The sequence below is a fragment of the Puma concolor genome, chromosome A1 (assembly GCF_028749965.1).
Source record: "Puma concolor isolate L17-30 chromosome A1, mPumCon1.1.hap2, whole genome shotgun sequence".
NCBI lineage: Eukaryota > Metazoa > Chordata > Mammalia > Carnivora > Felidae > Puma > Puma concolor.
In genome coordinates this window covers 128,609,599-128,632,570 of record NC_141667.1, presented here as the reverse complement: position 1 = coordinate 128,632,570, position 22,972 = coordinate 128,609,599, and the positions used below count along the sequence as shown (strand labels likewise).

Here is a 22,972-nt window from a genome sequence, read left to right as displayed (position 1 = left end):
CAGTATACATGAACTCTCAGATGCCATTTAGGATAACATAGGTGAAGGTTGTTGGCGTGTTACTCAGCCACTCATCCACCTGGGTCTTGGGCACAGGGCTGGGCAGTGTACTGAGTTTACAAGGCAGATTTTTGCACAAAGTAAAGTATGAGGGCCACCCTTTCCAAACAAGAACGTTAAACTACCATCATACTTTTCTTTCTGGAGCTACCTGTGGGGAGGGATGGCATTGGTTTGGTGGGTGGCATTTTAGAAAGAAAACACTGTCATCTTTTTTAGAAAAAAAAAGAAGAAAAAGGTGCAGTTACTCCAGAGGAAGCGATGAAGGATGATGTTGGACCCAGAGGCACACAGTGTTCCTTTCAGTCTGTTAAATACACCCGCAGATATGCGTTTCCATCTAAGAGAAGCAGGGTAGGGGTGGGGAATGGAACGGAGAAACAATTCCCTATTTTCTTTACTGATGACCCATGACAGTTGTGGAAGGGGGGGTAAAAGGGAGGGGGGAAACCAGGCAGGAGGGGGGAAACAGAGGGGTCTTTCAGTGACAGAGCAAGGAAAATGGCAAATTATCCATGGTTTCCAGAAATCCGTGGAGGCCCCCTCGGCCCCTGCTCTGCTAAATACAGTGCCGGCTGTATGCATTTCCCACCTCAGAGATGTCTGCTTGAATATTCTGGGGCATTGTATACTGATGTGTTTGGTTATGTACAGTCTGCCTACTTGTGGGATGAATGTTGGCCTCCAGGGGAAGTCCTGGTGCAAATCAACTTTATTCTAGTGCTGTGCAAGAAGTGCCTTCCAAAAACACATGGGGCAGTTCTGCAGCTGGATAAATTCTTTCCAAAAGAAAGTTTCAAATTTGATTGGAGTTCTCAAGCCTCGTAGCAGGAACACTATGTGCTTGGGCTCGCCCAAGGTTTGAGGTGCGTTTGTGGTTTGGGCCAGTCTTGGGTGAAACAATGTCCTTTTTGTGCCTTAAGTACTGTGGGGGATGCGAAGGGGGGTGTGCATGCTTGTGGCGGGAGGGCCCATGGGGTGCAGACCCTGAAATGAAGAGGGGGAGGGCAGAAGGTACCCACCCCCCCTTCCCCACCCGCCTCAGGAGTGAGGCTTGGAATCATTTTCACATCAGCTGTTTGAGGCTAGAATCAATCCAGAACCTCCTTCAAAGCCTCTGAGTTTTGCCTTCCTAGATTTCTTGAAGTGAAAACTTTTGGACTCAGATTTAAGAACAGTAGGCCCTGCTGTTGCTGTCACCAGATTCAGCTTCCCACATCCAGGCCGCACCTGCCACGGGATATTGCTAAAGCCAGAGTTCATTTTTGTCTGTTTCATGGTTTTGCATTCTTAAGAACATCTTCCCTGGGGATTAAAAACACAACCCCGCCCACCCACCCAAAATGTTTGTGGGTCAAATGTGGGAAAACCGTATGAGGGTGTTTTCTTCTGTGTGTACAAAAGAAGTCACGGTGAAATTTATCCTAATGGACTTGAAACTCTCGTTTTATGGAGACAATTCTGAAATAAACACAGAGAATGGAGATATAGCTGAAGTGTTTTCCTTTTGCTTTTTCTCTACCTTAACGCTCCGTCACATAAATTCATGTTGGGTTGGAACACAAATGCATTTTGTTTGTAGTAATTAAAATGTTTTAATGAGACAACCATAAAATCCACCATTAATTATTTTATTTCAAACACTTCTCCCTTCTTTTGAACCAGGTCTATTTAGAAATAGTTTAGAGAGTAGCCTGCAGTTTTATTCTTTCCTCTGCATTATACACAGGAGTGGAGAAGTCATTTATAAATAATTACACAATGTTTTGGGTCTTTGGGCTTGTATAATATATCAAAGCGATTAGTACACTTATTGTTCCATTGTAAATGCTTTTTTTCTCCTTTCAGTTTCACTTGCCTTGTCTTCTAGCTAAACCTTTTTCTGGAAATCTTTTGTCTTCTTCATTCTTTTTGCTTGTTACAGTCCGGGAGCATTCTTCTTATTCAAACACTCACAGCAGGGGCAAAGAAAGCGACTTCGGCCGCATCTTAAGTTTTACCGTAACTTTCTGGCATTTTCTTTTCTTCCAGTTTTCCCAGACTACCTAGGGGCAATGAAGAATTATAACGTACATGAATTATTGGTACTCCCCTCGAGTTAAAGGGGGAAGAAAGTGTCTCATTTTCTATGCCACCCCCCCTTCCCCAGTCCTGAGCGAGCGGGCGGCCGAGAAACAATGTATTTATCACTTTGCACGTCTTCGGGACGCCGGCCGCGCCCGCGCGCCCCCTCCCTCGCCGCCGCCACTCCTTTCACGAGCCCCCAATACAGGCTCCCGGGCGGCGCGGCCGGGGAGAGCGCCCGGGCCAGGGCGCGGCGGGGCGGGCCGCGTGCGGGGATTAGGGCCGCACGAGAGGCGACTGCGCTGCGGCCTCCAGCCACGTGAGGAGGGACCGGGCTTCAAAGGTGCCCCCCCCAACTAATCCTTGTTATCCGGCGGGGCCCGCCGCTCCGCGCTGGCTCCCCCGCCCGCTCCCGGAGCCCGCCGGCCTCGGGGGCAGCCCCGGGCCAGCCTGCGGGACGGCGGGGCGGGGCCTGAGACTCCGCTGGCTAGGGTGTCGTCGGGGGTGCTCGGGCATGCGCGGGTGGCCGCGCACGTGGGGAGCTTGCCAGAGAAGGAGTTCGCGGGAAGAACGCCCGCGGGAGCCGGCCCGATGCCCCCACCCCCCAGGGGGCGTTTCCGAAGCCGGCGCGCGCTCAGCCCCGCGGTCCCCGCCCCGCCGGCCCCCGCCCCCGCGGCCCCGGCGAGCGCACGTCGCAATCTGTCAAGCGCTCGGCCCCGTTTCCATATGAAGGGCGCGCCGGGCGCCTTGGGAGCGCTGAATGGCCGCTCGCGGTCGGGCGGGCGCTCACGCCCCGCGGCCGGGGCTGGATTTGGCCGCATTTGCATAGCAGGTGCTGATGCTTGTCCATTCTTACTTAAAGAAGTTTTAATATGGGATAAATTACCAGGAATTAGGAGCAGGCGTGGGCGGGAATAAAGGAACCGTGTCGCCCGTCTTCTTATCGCCGCCTGGCGCAGGGAAGGAGAGAAATCTTAAGTGAGATTCGACTTTAGAAGTCGTCTCCTTAACAAGCTACCACTCCCCACCCCAACCAAAAGGAGCCAAGAGAAACCAGGAGACAACTTTAAGCAATTTGATTTTAGAATCTTTTCTGCAGCCAGTAAAGCAATGATCCCAGGGATAGTAATACGATTAGCGATCGAAGATCTTTGAGTCAGAAAGTCCGCTTGAGTTTAAAATGTTAATCCTGGCCCTAATCCGCCCTGTTGGCAGACTGGAGTGCAGTGCTACAGTCATTTATGCTTTCTTTCCCTATTCTTACATCAGGTGAGGCCCCTTTCGGCAGCCCATTTCTTGATGACAAGGAGGGCACACTGATTTGCCCAAGGCAACATCCCCCACCATCTCTGGACAGGGGTGCTGCGCTTCCCCCGCCCCTGGGAACCAGGCTCCTGTCGCTGTGCTGGCTTCCGAGGTTCATTCCATCTGTTTGGCATCTTGCAAAAGCTTGGAGCAAAGTGGATTTTCGAGGCGATGGGATTTTGAGGAGATAGGGATGGGACAGTTCATCCACCCAGCCTTGTCTCCCATCCTCCTTTAAGCCAGACCTCAGGGTGCCCTCTTGAAATGGGTGGCTGGTGTTCAGGTTTTCAGGTTCTTGGGGACTGGGGAAGGGGAATGGCTGCCTCAGACTCCAGCCTGCCAGACAGTGGGTCTGCTTATCATATTTGTGCAGAAAAGGCCTGAAGTCTGGGACCCTTGAGGGGTCTCCAGATACTTGGGCCGACTAGGAGCTATAGGGAAGAAAGGGTAGACCTAACATGAGCAGTAATACTCCAGTGCTCTCCACACCAGGATGCTGCCACATGTGCTGTCATAGGTCTGGGATAACAGGCTGCCTGTTCTGTGAGGGACAAATGTCAAGGTTCTCTCCTTTGCCTTCTTGCTGAGGCGCTTTTCTCCTCTCTCAGGCCCACACACTGCTTTTTCAGCCCCCTCTGATCTCTGGCAGTTTCTCTCTCTGGGCCCAGAGCGACCCCGCTTTGGGCAGGATTGCACCTGGGATCTTGCAGGCAGGCCTCTGGCTTGTCCCAAGCTCTTCCCAACAAGCCCGCTTTTCCTGGAAGGCAGTGTGAGATGCCCAAATGGACCATATGGTTTGGAGCGAGAGCCTTGGAGCCCACAGACAATGGGGGAAGTGAGAGGCCCAGGTCAGTGGCGGAGCTCACGCGGCTGCAAACCTCTCTTTCAGCCTAATGAAGCTGTTGTCTGGGGGTAATGATGCAAATGCCCCAGCCCTTTCTCGCCATCGATAGTCTAGAACGTGATTTGTCATACAATCTGAATCTTTGGGAGGACTTTAGACGGAACCTCCCCCAAAGATGGAGATGAGCCATATGTGCACTTTGCATCTGAAGTGGGGGTGGGGGCGGTGGGAGGGAGGACACAGCCCACTCCGACTTCTCAGAAGGACTGCCTTCTGACAGCCAGGAGGACTCAGTCCCCAAGAGCCCCAGTGCTGCCTGACCCAGGGGGCTCATGAGTGGGTGCAGTGCCCTATTGTCTGATGACAGATCAGCAGTGTGTGTTGGAAAAAAGATGCAGAGGATCTGGTTATTCTGAGTAGGGTGCTGTGCCGAGTGCCTTAGCTGATGTTAATTGCAGCCAGGATGGACACTTTAGTATTTCTGAAGCAGAAATAGTAAAAGAAAAATAGGGACCAGGCGAGAGGCATCCTGAGCGTGGAACAGGTGGGGGAAAACACAAACCAGAGTGAGAAAGATGAGCAGGAAAAGTGTGCAAATCAGCTCACACTGTGTGTGTGTATGTGCACACGTGTACACGCGCATGTGAACCACACACAGGCATATGTGAACACCCAGTGCCCACACACAAATCCCCTCTGTCCGAAGATATCCTTCGGGGGCCAGGCATGCCAGGCCAGGCACTGTGTCTGAGGGCACAGAGAGGGTGTGGCAGAAAAGAGTGGCCTCACCTGTGGGCAGATGTGACTCTGTCACCTTTGCTTCTCCTGTTTCCTTTCTAGGGCAGACTCTGCCTCAGAGACCCTTCTTCCCCCTTCATTATCATTGCTATTATTAGGGCCTCTGGTGCTTCTCTATTGCATCTAGCACACGCTGAGGGAGAAAGTAATGATGGCTCCTTACAGGAAAGGAGGCAACTTCTCAGTGCACCTGCCACTGAGGTCCTGTGAGTGCCCGCAGAGTCTGGGCACAGGAATATACTACTCATTAGCAATCTCAGCAAAGCAGACTGCCACGGAATGATCGAATAGCCCTTGTTTACTGCATGCAGTAGATTTGTGTGTGGGCACTGGGTGTTCACATATGCCCGTGTGTGGTTCACATGCGCGTGTACACATGTGTGCACATATACGCAGCCCTTCCTCGCCTTCAGAGCAGGGAGTTGGGTTGCATCTCTTCTCTGGGATTACCCCACATCTGTAACCTGAATGTTGGCCCTCAGGTCGGCACCACAGCCCTAGGCTCTGCTGGGTGCCCAGCCCCCGGCTGGCAGAGGGCTCGCCGGGGGGTATCTGTTCGCTCATTCTGTGGTGGTTTAAGTTTAGGAGTTAGAATGGGATGGGCTGGGAAATGGAGGCCCATAATCCGACCAGAGGTCCCTAATTCCCCCTGCTGGCTTGTGGGGGTGAGGCAAGAGCAGATTGAAACCTTGGTCACGCCTCCACCGCCAATCACACCCATGGCCACAGGTAAGTCGTAGCCAAGCTCTGCCAAAGCCCCGGCCACATGATACTCTTTCTGCACCCTCAGATGCTCCCAGCCTTCCCTCTGGACACTGAAGGAGAGGGGAGGTGGGGGGAGCGATCGCGGTGACAACACCAGCTCTCAAAGCCCTGGCCAGAAGCTGCTCACCGCAACACCTGTTACCATCGAGAGGTATATCCCAGGGTGGGGGCTGGGAGGCGGCCGTGCTGGAGTCTGGGGTGGGGTAGGGGTAGGGTGCTGGGAAGCCGGTAGGGCTAGACTTTCTGCTTATTTGAGGGCTTTGCAGAAAACTTTGGTTAGAAACATGGAGATATTTCTAAAGCATCCCTGTCCTCTTTCCTGCTTTAACAAATACGGTCCAGATACCCCTGGTGAGCATGCGCCCTGGGAGTGCCCAGAGTCGAGATGTTCCATGACAGTCCTCTTTACTGCTTGACTCCACCATCCTCCTCATCATCAACATTCATATTCATATAAATACCCTTCTGAACAGTTTTTTTTTTCCTAGAGGGATGTTAAGCTTCACCCTCAGTTTGTGTGATTTTATTAAACTTGCAAGCCCGTGCGTCGTGCATTTTAATCTGCCTCTCAAATGTGAGGCGACTGAGGCTCAGGGAGGTTAAGATACATGACGAAGGTCATGGGGCTGGCAGGCTGTAGAGCCAGAATGGGAGCCCAGGGCTGCTTGGCTTCAGCATGCGGGACACTGACCACTGGTCATCTCCCTTTTCTCACTTTATGTGAACATCCGCTCTGTGGCCAGCTCCACCCAGGGGCTGGTGGACACGGGATGGAAACCACAGCCCTACTTTGTGGGGAAGGGCAGCTGTTGCAGGTGTGGGTGAGACTCTGTGGAGAGAGGTCTGTTCTTGTCTGTTGGCTGGTCACTCTTGTGGAGAAGGGCCGTGACCCTGGACTACAGGATACGTTGTTGTTTTGAAGTCAGTTTCTGTTCTCGTTTTCTTGGTGAGAATCGAGAAGTCTGGGTTCTGTGCCCTCCGCAGCCTTGAGAAAATTCTTCTCTCACTCTCTGAATCTCACAGAAGAATGGTGGTGTGGGAGATGGAGGGGGTGTAAGGTGTCCCCAGGGGCTTGCAGTCCAGGGGGAGACATCTAGACTCCAGTACTGCTGACACCTGAGGTCTTGGGGACTCACCTGGCCATATGACATCAAATGGTTTCATCTCCTTTCTGGTCTCCCTAACTGCTCGGTGAGCAGAGCTTATGAGGGGCCGGAGAGCTGACCTGTGCTGAAGCTGAAGCCAGCAGCCTCCCTGAGTGGCGAAGGAGGCATTCTGTGTGCTCTCTTTAGTGTGGAGTTCGTGCTTCTAGAGTGTGTGGGCTGTCCCAGTCTACTTGTCCCCGTGTCCCTGAAGAACTCAGCATGATCTTAGCACCCAGAAACTCTTAAGTTACTCACATTCTTTGGTTCTGTGGTTGTTCATGCAATTCATTCACTCGCTCTTTCATTCATCGCCAGGATGTTAAGTCAACTTCTCTTGGGTAGAAGATCGTTCAACTTCCCTGCCTAAAACCCTTCACAGTTTTCCCACGGCACTCAGTATAACGTGCCCCCATCTTTTAATTTGAACTCTAGTTAACAAGGCTCTGTGCTATCTGTCCCCCTCCTGCCGGCTTGGGGGTGTGTTGTGGGGTACCTCAACCTCACAGCCGGTTCCTCTCCCCTTGGCCCTCTGGGTTCCAGCAACACTGGTCTCTGTTTAGTGCTTTCAATGCTCTTCGGGGCCTTGTCCTTGTCATTCTGCTTGAAGCGCTGTCCCCATGTGGCTCCTTCTCAGAGGAGGACCTCCTGACGATCCTGAGCAACCCTTCGTCACAGCGCTGCCCCCACTAGCACACGGATCGGTGGGTGGTCTACACACTGCTTGCTGCTGCTCCTCGTCCGTGTTTCTGACTAAACTGAACGTTCTGTGTGTGGCAGTTCCCTGTCTGGCTTATTAACCTCCATCTCCCCAGTAGCTAGAACAGTGTTGGTACGTAAGAGGTGCCCAGGACGTTTTGCAGTGGAATGTGGACGTGCATTTGGATGTATTTTAAATGGTGAAATCTGTGCATCTCTCTATTATGTGTGTCTCCACCTTCCCAGCTCCGGGAAAATCTGGGCTGAAGAGAGACTGAGTCATGGGCGAGGGATTTAGTTTGACACAGTGGGAAACTGGGTGCTTCTGGGTGGAGTGTGTCCAATCCAAGATGAGTGTCTCTCTAGGCACGGGGACGTTTTCTGACTTGGCTGGATGGGGCACATTTCTTACTTGGGTCTGACTCCCGTGGGATGATCTTGTGTCTTCCTGGAATCCACGGGACATCCTGAATCACACTGTTTGTGCCCAGAGGAGACACTGCTGAAGGAGATGTCTCTTCTCTTTATGAAAGAGGTGTGTGGGCATGCCTCTCTAAGCAGTGTGGGAATGCACGGGGCAGGCTTTCCAGTCCGCAGTGGAGAATGGACCTCCCTGGAATGCTCACAAGGGGCAGGGAAGAGGAAGGAACCCCTCAGAGTAGAGTCGGGACTGAGCAGTTGCTGGGGGCAAGGCTCACCTGCGTAGGTGACCATCAGCAGGAAGCAAGCTGGGACTGGTTCTTAGGAAAGCCATGTGGAGTGGCAGGGGCCAGAGGCGCATCTCTGTCATTTCTGGGAATCCACGCGTGATGGTATGTTTTGGGTGGAAATGTCAGTGATGCCGCCCTCCGGCAAGCCCTCAGCAGCCCTCTCAGTTGCTCCCTTTCGTCCCCCAAATCCTGGCTCTGCCCACTGAGCACTGGTAGGTGCTCTAGCTGAGGGCTGCATGTGGGAGCCATTCCTGCCCTCAAAGAGGTGGTACTCTGGGAATCAGAACACGGGTGTGCAAAGCAGCCAGTGGACAGAGTTCAGAGTCCAGAGTGCTAACCATTACACGATAGAACCCCACGCCAGTGGACAGAGTTCAGACACAACTCTGCCTGCGTGCTCTCATCCACTCAGCCAATCACCCACCAGTCATCTACGGGGTACCTCCCAGGTGGAAGGGTCACTGTGTGCAGTGCTGGAAAACCCAAGAAAACTGGAGCTGCCTAGAATTTACATCCCAACAGGAAGAGACTACAGTCCCAAAGATGAATAAACCCCTAAGATAGCAGGTGGTAACAAGTGGCAAACAAACAGGGTGCCACTAAGGGGCAAAGCAGGAGATACTTACTCTAGCTGAGGTGACAAGGATGATCTCTGAGGAGATGACATGGAAGTTGATACTTAAAGGATGAGAAGGAGTCAGCCATGGGAGGTTCTAGGGGGAGAGCATTCCAGGCGGAGGCCCTAGGAAGTGAGGACTCTGGGGCAGGGCGAGGTGCAGAATTTGGACAGGGGGTGCGTATCTTTGTAACAGGTACCATGTGCCTGGCACAAGGCTAGTGTTCCACCTGATTTAATCCTCCCACAAACATAGTGCTGTGCTCCTGTCCTACGGAGGCAGTGGATGCTCAGACAGGTCAAGCCAGTTGCCAAAGGCCACGCAGCGAGACAAGTGGTGGAATCAAATTTTGAACCTGAGTCTGGTTCAAGAGCCCAAGTTCATAACCACTAGGCGATTTGATCTCCCAGTGTCCAAGGAAACAGTACAAACGGCATGTACCTGTGACATGGAAAAGGACAGAGAAGGGAGAAACCAGAGAAAATTGTAGTCATGGCCTTAGGCTGTTGGAAGATCATGGAGAGAGGTGTGTGGATAATCATACGATGGAAAAGTCATCGTTTGCTTCTATCCTCAAGAGTTTCCCTATTCTTGCTGGAGCAGGGCTTTCCGGCGTGGGGGGGGGGGGGGGGGTGGAACTTAGCTGTCTAAAGGCGGAAAGCAGCGCCACCTGTTGGTGAAAGAGAGTGATGATCGTATGACACGAGATCAGGTCGATTCATCATCACCCGTGAAATATTTGCTAGTCATCTACTGGGTACGGCCTGCCCTGGATGGGGTGGGTAAGAGTATGCAGCAGAACCCGGAGACATAGCTCTGCTTCCAGAATGGAAAAGGCTGAATTGGGAGGTGGAGCTCCCTACTTTGGTCTTTCCTTATGGGTACCGGGGGATCTCAAAATAAAATGGATGTGCCAGAAGTGAGGGATCTGGGTGGGCCTGAGGAACTTGGAGAGGTTCTGGCAGTGAGGCAAACCTGAGCAAGCAAGTGTTTTTGCATAAGATATTCACGGCAGTGTTGTTTGACGTGTAAAATTTTGGTAAAATGGTGCCATGTGTCCATCAGTAGAGGAGTGGTAAATAAAGTATGTTGCATTCCTATAAAAGCGTACTATGTAGCTATAAGAAAACAATAAAAAACCCTCTTTAGGTCCCACAGGGAAAAGTATCCAAGGTGTATTAAGAGAGAAAAACAAGGGTGAAGACTTAACTTTGTATAGTATGCCATGGGATAGAAATAAATACAAAGAGAGGGTATAAGAAGAAATATTTTGCTTACCTAAGCTAAGAAAACTCTGAGGCCTCCTCAGGACACTGTTAACACAGTGGTTGCTGGAGTGAGTGGATGGAGGCAGGAATGGGAGGGATAATGTATCTTTTGGTTATTTTTTAATTTTCAAATTAAGTATATTATTGCATATTCAAGCTAGTGGTTTTTTAAACAGGAAAATTATAAACAAACCAAAAATAAAATAAAATTCTGATCCCAGTGGAGCTTGGCCCTGCTTCTCCTCCCCTGGGTCTTTGCTTCCTTGGGTCTTAGAGCTGACCAACTTTTGTGGATCATGCGTGGTCCAGAGTTCTAGAATCTGAGAACTTTTCTGGAGGATTACCCACTGATTTAGAAACCCTATAGACCTCGTATGTGGAAGATACGTTGTTTCTCAAAGGATTCTTGTAAGGCTTTGCTTCTGATTTCTGGATATCAAGATTCACCAAGTTGCATTCATGAGCCTTTTGTACTTAATTGTAATTAATGATGAGTCCAGGTTGGTGATGCGTCATTTAGTTGCTGTCCCCTATTTACTGAGCACCTACTAGGTTTGGGTACTGCGCTTATTCCTGGGATTGTCCCAAAGAAGCCTTGGTCCCACGTTCTGCCCTAGGAGGGGCTTACCGCCTGGAAGGACAGCAGGGAGCACTTGGTGAGCCCCAGTTAGGGAGTCCCTTGAGTCTGCCTGACAGAACTAGGAAGGCTTCAGGGAGATGGAAGTGCTTACGTGGAGACTCAAAGCGTGAGCGGTAAGTGAATGTTCCTCCAACATAGAGGGTCAGAGAGAAATGGCGGTTGGTTTTTTGTTTTTTTTTTTTACTGTCAGAGTAGGTGTGTTTTATTTTTCAAGTGCTCTCTGTTCACTTTAAAAAACAAAGGCATGCCTTCTGTTTCTTTTTCTTAGTTTCCATTAAAATTATTGTAAGAACCACTTCGGCTACACCCTGATCACAGAGAGGTGGTCACTGCTTCCAGTCTTCCGGCGGCAGAGGTCACATGCAGCTGGTAAAGCCTCTGATCTTCCTTCCCTCGCCCTGCCCTGCGGCCCCTGCCTGCGTCTTAGGCCTGACTCTGTCCGCCACAGCAGCTAGGACATACTGCACTGTGGCTGGTGCCAGGGCCTTGGTCATGGGGGTCTTGGCCTGCTCTTGTTACCTGCTGTAGGGGAGCCTCCTAGGCCTCCTAACTGGGCTGTGTTCCCTTTCTGACCTCAGTTTACCTGTTTGAGAAATAAGAGGGTTGGACCAGGGGACCTGCTAAGGCCTTCTAGAGCTCACCCCCTGTGGCCATGATGCTGAACACATTGGGAAGCTCACGATATTTCCCAGGGAGTGGGGGTCCGGTGTATTCAGGTGGGCATGGCCTCTCTCCACCTTTCTGTCATGATTTTAAAGGTGATCTTTCTCTGAGCCCCAGTCAGGGTCAGCGTAGCTCCTTGAAGGAACATTGGAGAGGGAGGTGGGGACAGGCCTGGGTCTGGGCTGAGGTCTTTTCCCCTTTCAGGCCTCAGTCTCTTCCCCTGGGTCGCCAAGAGGCCAATGGAGGAGGCATTTTCCAGCTCCAACTTTGCCAGAACCATCCCTGGTCCCTCAATGGCAGGTGTGGAGACCAGGTCCTTTAGGCCAGCCTCTCCCCTTCGTTTCCTGAACGCGCTTCCTGAACATCTAGTGGGAATGAATCAGAGCCCTGTATGTGTGCAAGTGCTGTGTGTGTTCTTGCTTAGCAAGTGTTCCCTAAAGGGGAGCTAGGGGGCAGCTGTAGGAGCAAGGGGGTGAGGAGGAGGGGCCTTGAGTGCCATTTGGCCCCTCCTCCCACTCAGGGAGGGGCTGCCATTAACTTTGAATATTATTTTTTTTTTTGAGAGAGGGAGAGGAGAGTAGTGGTGAGGAGGGGCAGAGAGAGAGGGAGAGACTCTCAAGCAGGCTCCACGCCCAGCACAGAGCCCGATGTGGGGCTCGAGCTCACCACCATGAGATCATGACCTGAGCTGAAATCAACAGTTGGATGGAGGCTCAACTGACTGAGCCGCGCTGCAACCCTAACTTTGAATGTTATTATCTCCAATGAGTTTATAATTAAAAATGGCAGGCTGGAGAGAAGGCAGGTATCCTCCAACTTTGAATCTGCCTCTATTTCTACATCATACCATAAAAGTCTGCTGGCTTACAGGCCGCCTGGGTGGCTCAGTCGGTTGAGCGTCCGACTTGGGCTCAGGTCATGATCTCGTGGTTTGTGGGTTCGAGCCCTGCGTCGGGTTCAGTGTCGACAGCTCGGAGCCTGGAGCCTGCTTTGGATTCTGTGTCTCCCTCTCTCTCTGCTCCTCCCCTGTTCTCTCTCTCTCTCAAAAATAAATAAACATAAAAAAGAAATTTAAAAGTCTGCCAGATTTTAGGGGTCTAGGACAAAATGTCATTTAGTGATTAGCAAAGGTTAAAAGCACCCACTCATTAAATGGAGAACAGAGATGCTACAGCGTTCTGTTTTGGCATTTTGTCCTATGGAAGGCCTCAGTGGAGCAGTGTGAAGAGGCCTCCGAAGGGCTTTTCGGAGCTGCCCTGCAGCCGTGATCCCGGTGGGACCAGGGCTAGCCTTCACAGGGGCGGCTCTTCCTCTGAAGGCACGGTGTTGACAGGGCGAGAGCAAGGAGGAGGCAAAGGTGTCCCTGAACTTGTGGGTGAACGAAGCGTATTGGGAACGTTTCCCAGCCCCTGCACTCCCTTTGGGACTCCCTTGCCCCCTCCAGGTCGCTGACTGAGCGGCCACCAGGTGGAGCTCGGCACCAAGCCCCCAAAGACCTTTCTGCTCCCTCCGGGAAGCCTTTTCCAGACTCCCGGGCTGGGAGGTGGGTGCAAAGGACTTGGAAAGAAAAGTGTTCAGAAGCAACCCCCCCACCCCCACCCCCACCCCAGTCCCTTGACGAGCATCACAAACTCTCTGCCTTGAAGGAAATCCTTTCTCCTTGGCACCACCCCGGCCCCTCCTGCCCCACCACGTTAGGGGCTGTTTCCTTCCACCACGGGCCAGGGAACGGAAGCTTGGAGGGCTTGCCGGGTTCCCAGAGCCAATCTGGGGCAGAGTCCAGCTCCCAAGTCCACGTTCTCCCCCCCACCCCCACCCCGGGTGCGGAGCCTACCTTCTGTCACAGGGCTCTGTGCTGTCTTCCCCTTAGGTCGCTGCATGGCATGATTCCAGGTGTCCATCTCTCCTCAGCAAATGAAGTCACACACTGTGGCAGCCCCTTGCTGCCACACCAGATGAGACCTCTGCCCTGGCGCGCCACCCCAAGTGTGTGAATAGAGGGAAAAACATTGCTGTTTAAAAAGGCTCGCTGCTTTGTAAAAGTTTTAATGTTTATTTATTTTGGGGAGAGAGAGAGAGTGAGCAGGAGAGGGGCAGAGAGAGAGGGAGACGCAGAATCCGAAGCAGGCTCCAGGCTCCGAGCGGTCAGCACAGAATCTGGCGTGGGGCGTGAACCCACGAACCGTGAGATCATGACCTGAGCCGAAGTCGGACGCTTAAGTGACTGAGCCACCCAGGCGCCCCTGACTTCTTTTCAGAAAGGAAATATATGTGCAGGAATGACAGTTAAACAATAGCAAAGAGAGTCTAATGAAAAGAAAGTCTCCCTCTGTTGACCCAGTTGCCAGCATCCTTCCCTGGAGGTAACCACTGTTACCGTTTGGGGGCTCTTCCAGAAATACATATATGTATTGGTGCATAGACTGTCTGTGTGTGTGGCGGGGGGGTAACAATTGGTGGCATATTGTTCTGGATACGGGGTGCCCCAGATCCACCTTCTACCTTTCATCACTCTGCATGGTGCCCCCGAGGCTAATCGTTAGGGACCTTGTGGGGGTGGGGGGCTCCCACACCCTCTGCTTTCAGGTGGGCTCCATTCATGGCAGGCGGCAGCCAGAGGTGTTTGGTGAGAAGGGGCTGAAATTGGAGTATTTTTTTCCGGTCTCCTGCCTGCTACATTGCCTCTGTCAAAGGTTCTACCAGTTGCCCTGCCCTCCGGCTCCCGTGTGGGTTTGGTGCCATTCCTTGCTCCTTCAGGGCTTGACTGCTGACAGCTCCCCCCTGTCGCTAACTCCAGAGGACCGCATTATCCTACTTGATTTCCCTTAACTTTGCCCACATTTTATAAATCCTTCCAGGGGTGTGCTGGTAAATGTGTAATCACTGTCTCTCTGGCGAAAACCCTAACCAAACCAATTTGATTTGTAGCATTTCCTGATTCCTGTCGTGCAAATAAATGCTCCCATCACGGCTTGTTCCAGGCTTAGCACAGTTTAGCGGCTGGCTCATAAACATTATGAAAATGTAGCCATTGGCTCTCGTGGGCTGGTAGTGCTGGCCCCAGCACGTCACTGACTTTCCTTTATTAAGTTACCTGTAATTGCCCGGTTGGAGTGTGCTATCCATTTAAGGAATACTAGTCAGATCTTTTATAGGGTGTCAGAAATGAGTATTTGGGGGGCACTTGGGGGCGGCTCAGTCGGTTAAGTGTCTGACTCTTGACGTCAGCTCAGGTCGTGATCTCACGGCTCATGGGTTCGAGCCCCACATTGGACTCCATGCTGACAGTGTGGAGCCTGCTTGGGATTCTCTCTCTCCTCTCTCTGTCCCTCCAGCTCACTCTCACTCTCTCAAAATAAATAAACTTAAAAAAAAAAAAAGAGAAACGGGCACTTTTGATAATAATAATTCTTTTGATAATGACAATTCTGCCAAACTACTCTCCAAAATGGCTGAACCATTGCCGCCTTTGGATCCCAGGCTCCTTGAGCAGGGTTTTTGCATACACTTGGTTGGCTGACTGGAGTGATGAAAAGAGAGAGTTTGGAGTACTACTTTGTCGGGGGAGACAGGTCAGAGAACATTTGCTTGGGAACAGCCTGTGTGAGTATGTCAACAGGAAGCCTCTTGAAGAGGAGGAGGGAGGCCTCCCACCTCGGTATCCCTGTCTAAGCTACAGGTGTATAGATCTCCTCATTAGCAGAACCCAGGATGTGGAGAGGGGCAGGGGTGTGAAAGGTTGAGGCAGGAAGGACTTGGACTTGGGTCCAACAGCTTTGGCTTGACTCTGGCTTTGCCCCTTGCTGGCTATGTTGTTTTTTCAAGGGTCTGGGTTTCAGGTTCCACATCTACAGAATGGGGATAAATGTTCCTCTTCTCTGTAAATTTGAGGATTTGATAAAGTATGTCACGTGTTCCAGGGAGGGCCCGCACATTTTAGCTGCCCTATGAGTGATAGTTTTGGTGATAATGATGATGAGTGGCCCATAGAGGAATTTGGGGCCCAGAGAAGGCAAGAGATCTTTGCCTTTAGAAGGTGTTTATATTTCAAGGCACTAGAAACAGCCTCTGTCCTACCTGGGAGGGTGTGTTTCCAGAACCCAGGCGCCTAAGTCTGCCTTTGGCTTTTCTTTCTTTTAATACAAGTGCATTCGGCCAATTTCCACAGAGTGGCTTCTTCAGAAACCTGCCTGGCATCTTATTTGGAAGGAATACAGTTGAGGCTTGTTTGTGAAACTACAATGCATAAATTTCTTTGTATTTAGAAACCTGAGTTTAAAAAAAATAAGTGTTTCTGAGTGTATTGATGTTTTTCAAAAATGGAGGTTTCAAGGTTCTGAAAACCAAACTGGTCCTTCCAGAATGGGATAGAAAGTGGGAACTGCTCACCTCCTGAAAATCTTCCACTGACAGTTTGTGAACTTGCAGGAACGACGTTGAGATGTGGAGGAGAAAAGCGATCCAAGATTTCTTCCGGGGATTAAAAGTGAGTCCAAAATTGCAAGGACTCGGGAGAAAAAGGCTCTTGTTAAGCTCCGCTTTGAATAACCGAGCCCTTTTCTCTCTGAGCACTAAGTGTTGAGATGCAGCGTCCTTACTGCCTAGAAACCCAACAAAGACTGGCTTGGTGGCTGCTTTGAGGTTTCTGTTCTATGTAGAATTTTAACCGTGAAAAGACACAAAGATTGGTTTCTTCTGAGTCCTTAACGGAACACCACAAAGGGACACAATTAGTGGGGAGCTGGGCTGCTGTCTCTCACCAGCTATGCCGCTGCTGCTCAGAACCCCTCCAGGAGCCACGTGGGGTACACCACCCGGCCCCTCTCTATCTCCGGTGCTTGGAAATGTGCCACAGACTCAACTGTGCAGGTGTGGAGATTGCTGGACTCCAGAGAGGCCAGGTGCCGTGGGGTCTTTATCTGTAAGCCTGGTTGTGCCACCTGCTGGATGTCCTAATCTGTAAAATGGGATAATAATGCCCGGATTGAAGGCCTGCTCTTTGGATGAGGTGAGAAATCATGGACAGTGTTGCCTTGGAGTAAGCGCCCTATAGTAGTAATCCTTTCTGTAGTATTAGTGTTCTTACTGTTCCAGGCTTTATGGTACAGATATCCTTCTGCCGGACTTTCAGAGCCCTTCAGACCATTTCCAGCTCCGCATCCTCTCCTGTGACTGGGCAGGTCTCTGCGATTTTCCCGTTCATCTTCCCATTATACATGTGGATAAGAGGCCATGCCCCTGATCAGGAACAAAGCTCTGGTTCTCTCTGAAGTCACCTCCCATAGAAATAAAGGTTTTGTGAGCTCTCCTCTCTGGGGATCATTGCAAGAGTTAATGGAGACAGTGGAAGCAAAGCATCTGGCTCAGTGCCTGACCCCTGGGAAATGCCGAGAAGGGCTCTTTACTTTGCTTCTGCTTGGACCTTGAGCTGGAAAGGACAGCTAAACGTACAGAGTACCTCCCACAAAGGCCAGGTGCTGCCTCTACACATAACCCAGGTGACCTCGTTGCCTCACCTGGTTCGTGGAGAATAGCATAGGGAGCACGTGTGTGGATTTTGTATTAGGACTACTGGATTCCAGTCCTTTGTCGCTTTCACCAAAAAGGTGTAAATTCCTTCAAACCTTAGATTACTCATTTCTAAAAGGGTTGATAAAGATGTCCATAACATTTAAATTGTTTCAGGGTGAAATGTCACGAAGGATGTAAAATATGTGGCCCACAGTAAGAACCCAGTAAATTATTGCTGGTGTTCCGCGAGTGTCTGAATAAATATTTCTGTAGTTGGCGTAGGAATAGGTTGTCTGACTATGTATATATAATGAAATTGAAGTATGTACCATAACATATTCAATTGTATCATAACCTCTTGAATTTGCCTAGTTATTTGTTTATTTATACCTATCGTAAATAATGCTGCAGTGAACATCTCCATGCAAGTATTATTTTTTCCTGAGTGGGATTCTTTTCTTAGGATGGACTCCTAGAAATCATAGTGGCTGAAAGGATATATCCTGCAGTCCCTGAGGATATTTCCATATTTCCACAAGGCTGCAAAGAGAGATTTGAGCTGCTATGAATGCTCTTTTTTAAAAAAGTTTTTAAAATGTTTATTTATTTTTGAGAGAGAGAGAGAGAGAGAGAGAGAGAGAGAGACAGAGTGCGAGTGGGGGAGGGGCGGAGAGAGAGGGAGACACAGAATCTGAAGCAAGCTCCAGGCTCTGAGCTGTCAGCACAGAGCCCGACGTGGGGCTCGAACCCACAAACCATGAGATCGTGACCTGAGCTAAAGTCCAGCGCTTAACCGTCTGAGCCACCCGGGTGCCCCTATGAATAGTTATTCTTACAAGCCTTATTATAAAGTTATTGCGAGCATCATTTATTCCCTACAACTGGGCTTAATATGTTTTCTCTTTTATTCATATGTTATGTCTCTTGATTAAAAGTGACAGAGACCTGACTCTAAGCAAAACCAGAATGAGTTGGCTCCTGTAATTGAGAAGAGAGAGCGGGTGCAAGTTCAGGCAGAGTTTGATCCAGGGGCTAACCCACGTCGTTTTTGTAGTCCCGGCCCTCCGTTTCTCTGCTCCGATTCTTTCTGTGTTGGCTTTGTGCTCAGGCACGTTTTCCTTCAACGATCCCACACATGACCTCTGGTGCTCTGAGTCCACATTCTTAGCACCATTCTTGTGACCAGAGAAAAGAGAAGCCTCTTTCTCCCGCTTCCACCTAGTAAATCTTGTGACGTTCCTGATTGGCTTTCTTGCGTCCTGTGTCCGTGTCTCAGCCAATCAGCATGCTTGGTGGAGGACGCTGGGCCCCGGCTGGCCGTCCCGTGGACGTCGTGATTCACAGCCCCCTCAGGCTTTCCGGGCTGGGGCACGGGCAGGGGCAGGGGCTTGCAGAGGAAAGTGCCAGAGGCTGGCAGGGTGTTACTGCCGAAGCGGGAAGTTAGGCAGCATGCAAGTTGTCAAGTCACCACAAGGTGGCGCTCTCGCTCTTTCTCCTTCACGTGAATACTACCTTTTGCCCGGGTCTTCCTCTGCGTCCCTTACCCCGCAGATCTTGAGTGGGACTCCTCCCTGGTGGCTCCCAGAAGAATTCAGACCTTGCCGCCTGTAGTGAAAGGAGCAGGCCATGGGAGGGGTTGTATGCCACGAGGGGCGGTGTGCCAGGAAACGTGGTGCTGTGTGGACATCACCCCAGTGGTGATGTTCCGACAGTGTATTAAGCCCCTTTCCCTCAGCTCCCCTCAGCCTGATTCCTCAGTATAAAAGTTCTGTGAGTTCGTTCCCAGAGTCCATTTCATGAAAAAGAGCGTTTGAGTTAGTCAGGGATGTGGGTGTCCTCTCAGGAATATTTGAGAAATCTCAGGCCTCAGGCTTCCTGAACCTTCTCTCTCGCACCACGCAACCTCCTGTGCTGAGGAGGCCAGCAGTGGGGTTGGGGACACACTGGGAGAGCCACCCCTGGGCTCAGGTGGACCGGGCTGTGAGTGCAAGGCCACCCTCTGGTCAGCTTTCCGATGACTTGGGTGAATGTTGCAGTGTTAGGGCCAGCATGACCCTGGGGGACCTGGAACCTTCTGGTCATGTGTGGACCGCAACGTATCTTAAGTTTCCACAGGGTAGATTAAATGCTCTTAAGGAAGAACCTGAATTTCATGGCTCAGCTCTAGAAGCATTTTCTCTCACACCGGCCCTGGTGACCCCTCTCCTTGCTTTCCTTTCTCTACTGGTCTTGAAACAACTCCTCTGCCCCAGGCACTTGCCAGGGGCTGGGAATTCAGAGACAAAACCCATTCACTATTACCAGAGATCCCACAGCCTGGGTGCAGTGACAGACGTTTCTAGAAATAAAAATGCCATTCAGTGTAGAAATGCCGAAGGTGTGGTGAAATAGTACGGCTTGGACAAGGCTGAGTTGAAATTGCGGCTCAGCTGTTTAGTACCTCGGCTGTTATGCGAGTGACGGACTCTCCGTCAGACTCCATTTTGTTTCATAAAACAGGGCTGACAGTACAGACGTCGATGCCTAGTTCATAGAGTTGATGTGAAAATTTAACGAGAACATGTGTAAGGCACTTTGCCCCGAGCTTAACACAGGGAGATGTGTAAGTCTTATTGATTGGCTTATCTTGGATGCGATTTGCAAATGTCTCAAAGCTGAGAGACAGAGTTAATATACCGGCTGATAGCATGTGAATTTCAAACACTCCCGAGGGATTTAGAATGTCAGGGAAGAAATCGGTGAGACTAAATTTGATTGGGACAGATGTATAGTGGTGGGCTTAGGTTCAAAAGATCAGGTGGCCAGATGAAAGGTTGGAGTGGGAGTATGTGTGGCATGAAACTCTGCTCTTGTACGATGAGGCCTTGGCGATCAGTTCAATGCTTGCCTAATGGATGTGATGAGGTGGCTAAGAACAGTAGCTCAGACTTAGGAGGGTCCCTACAAGCACAGTGTCCTAGATAAAGGAAAGGACCCACAGCCATGCAGGAGGTGGTTTGGGCACCGCAACCTGGATGGCAGAGGGCCTGGAAGCCATCACCTGGAATGGCTGGGAGGGCACACTGGTTAGCCTGGAGAGATCAGACCCGTCAGAGCATGGGTCCTGCTTTCCACAAATGTCAAGGGTTGGCCCCTGATACTACCTCTGTGTTGCTCCAAAGATAGACCTCGGGAGGCATCTTTCAGTTTCCTGATTCAAGGAAGAATCGTACAACTTTTTAGCACTTTTCCAACCACGGAGTGAGCTGCTTTATGCCTTGTGAGGCTCCCGGTAGTAGTAGAAGCGTTCAGGCAGCCTCTGGATGCCCCATCTGGGGTGGTCTAAGATAGGACTTGCTCACACAGAGTCTAAGGAACCGTAAAGATGACTTCGGGGTAATCCCAGAATCTCCTGAAATTGTTTGTAAAATAGTCTGTGCGTGTTTTTCGGGGAGAAGGAAACAGCATTCATCAGTAAATTTTGGGGGAGGGGCGCTAGCATCCCAAAGCAGTTTAAAAACACATAATTTTAAAGAAATTGAGCTATTGGGTGTAAGGTATGACTGTACTTTAAGGTGGTTTTTCTCCCAGACGTAAGAGTCTTTGTTAAACTGTTAAATATATTCTTGTGAGTAACGTGAAATTGTTGTTATTATTAGCTGCCAATTTATGTGTGCCTATTATGTGCCACACAAAGTTTTACATATTCTACTTGCACTGTCTCATTTAGTGTTTTAAAAAAATCTTTGAGGTTAAGTATTATTATTTTTTTCCCATTGTATGTGATGAAACTGAGGTAGGAAAGTTCTCAGAAGGTTCCAAATTCTTTTCTTGATAGATATGTGTCCCCACATGTAGCTTTTTAAAAAAATGTTTATTTATTTATTTTGAGAGAGAGAGAGAGAGAGAGAGGGAAGGAGAGAGAATCCCGAGGATGCCCCGTGCTGTCAGCACAGAGCTGGATGGCTGGGCTCAATCCCACAAACTACGAGATTGTGACCTGAGCCCAAATCAAGAGTCAGACGCCTAACTGATGAGCTACCCAGGTGCCACTGGCCCTTTTATGCCTAGCAGACGTGATGTTATGTTGGAAATTTTATTTATTTTTGTTGTTAATTTTAGAGAGCATGAGCAGGAAAGAGGGGTAGAGGGAGAGAGAGAATCTTAAGCAGGCTCCATGCTCATCGAGGGGCTCAATCCCCCAACCCTGGGATCATGACCGGAGCTGAAATCAAGAGTCAGATGCTCAATCGACTGAGCCACCCAGGTGCCTCATGTTGCAAATTTTAAAGGCAGGATAATAATAACAATAAGCAACCATGTATTGACTTTTACTTTCTGTGTTGAGACATTTATTTCATTTAATGCCCACTACAGCCCTACAAAGTTGGGCTGGGAGAAATTAAGTCACTTGCCCATGGTCATTTAGCTTTTAAGGAGAGGACCCAGGGGGTGCCTTGGGTGGCTCAGTTCATTAAGCGTCTGACTTCAGCTCAAGTCGTGACTTCACATTTCTTGAATTTGAGACCCACATCAGGCTTTCTGCTGTCAGAGCAGAGCCTGCTTCGGATCATCTGTCCCTCGCCCCACCCCCCCCCCAATTGTTCTCTCTCTCTCTCTCTCTCAAAATAAATAAATAAACTTAAAAAAAAAAAAAGAGGAGCCAGGATTTGAATGGGCCCATCTGGCTCACAGCCTGTGTTCTCAGCCTTGTAGACACTTGGGGATGGGATGTGGAGCTGGGGCCTGGGTCCCTTCTGTGTATCTGTCCCATGAGGGGCTCTTTGAATGGCTGGGGGAGGGGAGAGGTCCAGAAAACCCCTTAAGGATCTGGGACAGGTCAGGTCAGGCAGAGCAGCAGCTGGATGTACCCTGAAGCCTCGGGAGCAGGACGCCAGCCTATGGGGCTAAATACGGAGAGGACAGCTGAGTCAGGGAGCCTGAAGGACTCCCGTGCCCCCCAGCGCTGCCCCAGCTCAGGTGGCCCTGCAAGGTGAGGCTCCAGCCTAGCCTGCGAGTTGGGGCCATGCCCTCTCTCACCTCAGCTCCTTCCAGGCTCAGAAGGAGCCTTTAAGGAAAGCACTCCAGACTTGACCAAATCCGGCAGCAGGCAGTTGGAGCAGGCAGTTCAGAACTGATGTAGGGGGAGGGAATGCACTGTGGGTCTTCGGGGGGGTTTCCCCAGTCCCCTGGATATGCTTCAGCTCTCCATCCCTGAATCACAATAGGATGTCAATGGCCCACGCATATCCCCGTTACCCCTCACAGAGTGTGCCAACCGAATTGTCAAGGAACGATTTACCTCAGTCCTCTGGGAAGTACAGCCCCTTGGCTGATTTTGTTCTCTTGAAACCAGAGTCTGATACTCCAGTTGTCTGGGGAATTTCAGACACATGGAGAGGGGGTAGGGATTTGGATTTGGACCTTCACTGAACAGATGGGTCTCCAGAGTACCATGTGCCTGCCCCCCCCTCCTCCCCCAAAGAGAACAGTCCATGGGTGTCAGTCAGTCAGCTCCAGTCTTTATCTAGCCAGACAGGCAGGCCAGGGTGGAGCAGGAGAAACCGGGAGACTGCCCCGGATTCTGTAGGGTGCTCTTTGGCGTTAAAGAGGCACCATTTCTTCCAAAGGGCCAACGCTTGCTTCGAACTAGGTTGTTCAAGGGGGGAAATTGAAGAAGCATGTCTCAGATACCGCACAATCCCATGCCCTGTGTACTCTCCTGCCAGGCCCAGTGTACTCACTGTGTGATCACAGTGTATCAACCACCCTAGAACTCTTTGAAATGAGCAAAAGGGAACACTCTTCATCATTTCCCTGGGACAGCAGTCATAGACCAAGCTTGTCCCAGACAAACCAGGACATATGGTCACCCTACCTGGAAGTGTCCAAACGAAAATCAAGACC

General features: G+C 50.6%; 1 long non-coding RNA gene across 1 annotated transcript; it reads right to left on the bottom strand.

The window, feature by feature from the left end:
• Positions 1-1,675: 1,675 nt before the first annotated feature.
• Positions 1,676-13,548, bottom strand: LOC147584455 (uncharacterized). Its single transcript, XR_015255457.1, has 3 exons — positions 13,410-13,548; positions 3,011-3,074; positions 1,676-2,105 (listed from the first exon to the last, which is right to left on the bottom strand). It is a non-coding gene; the product is annotated as an uncharacterized LOC147584455 (long non-coding RNA).
• Positions 13,549-22,972: the final 9,424 nt, after the last annotated feature.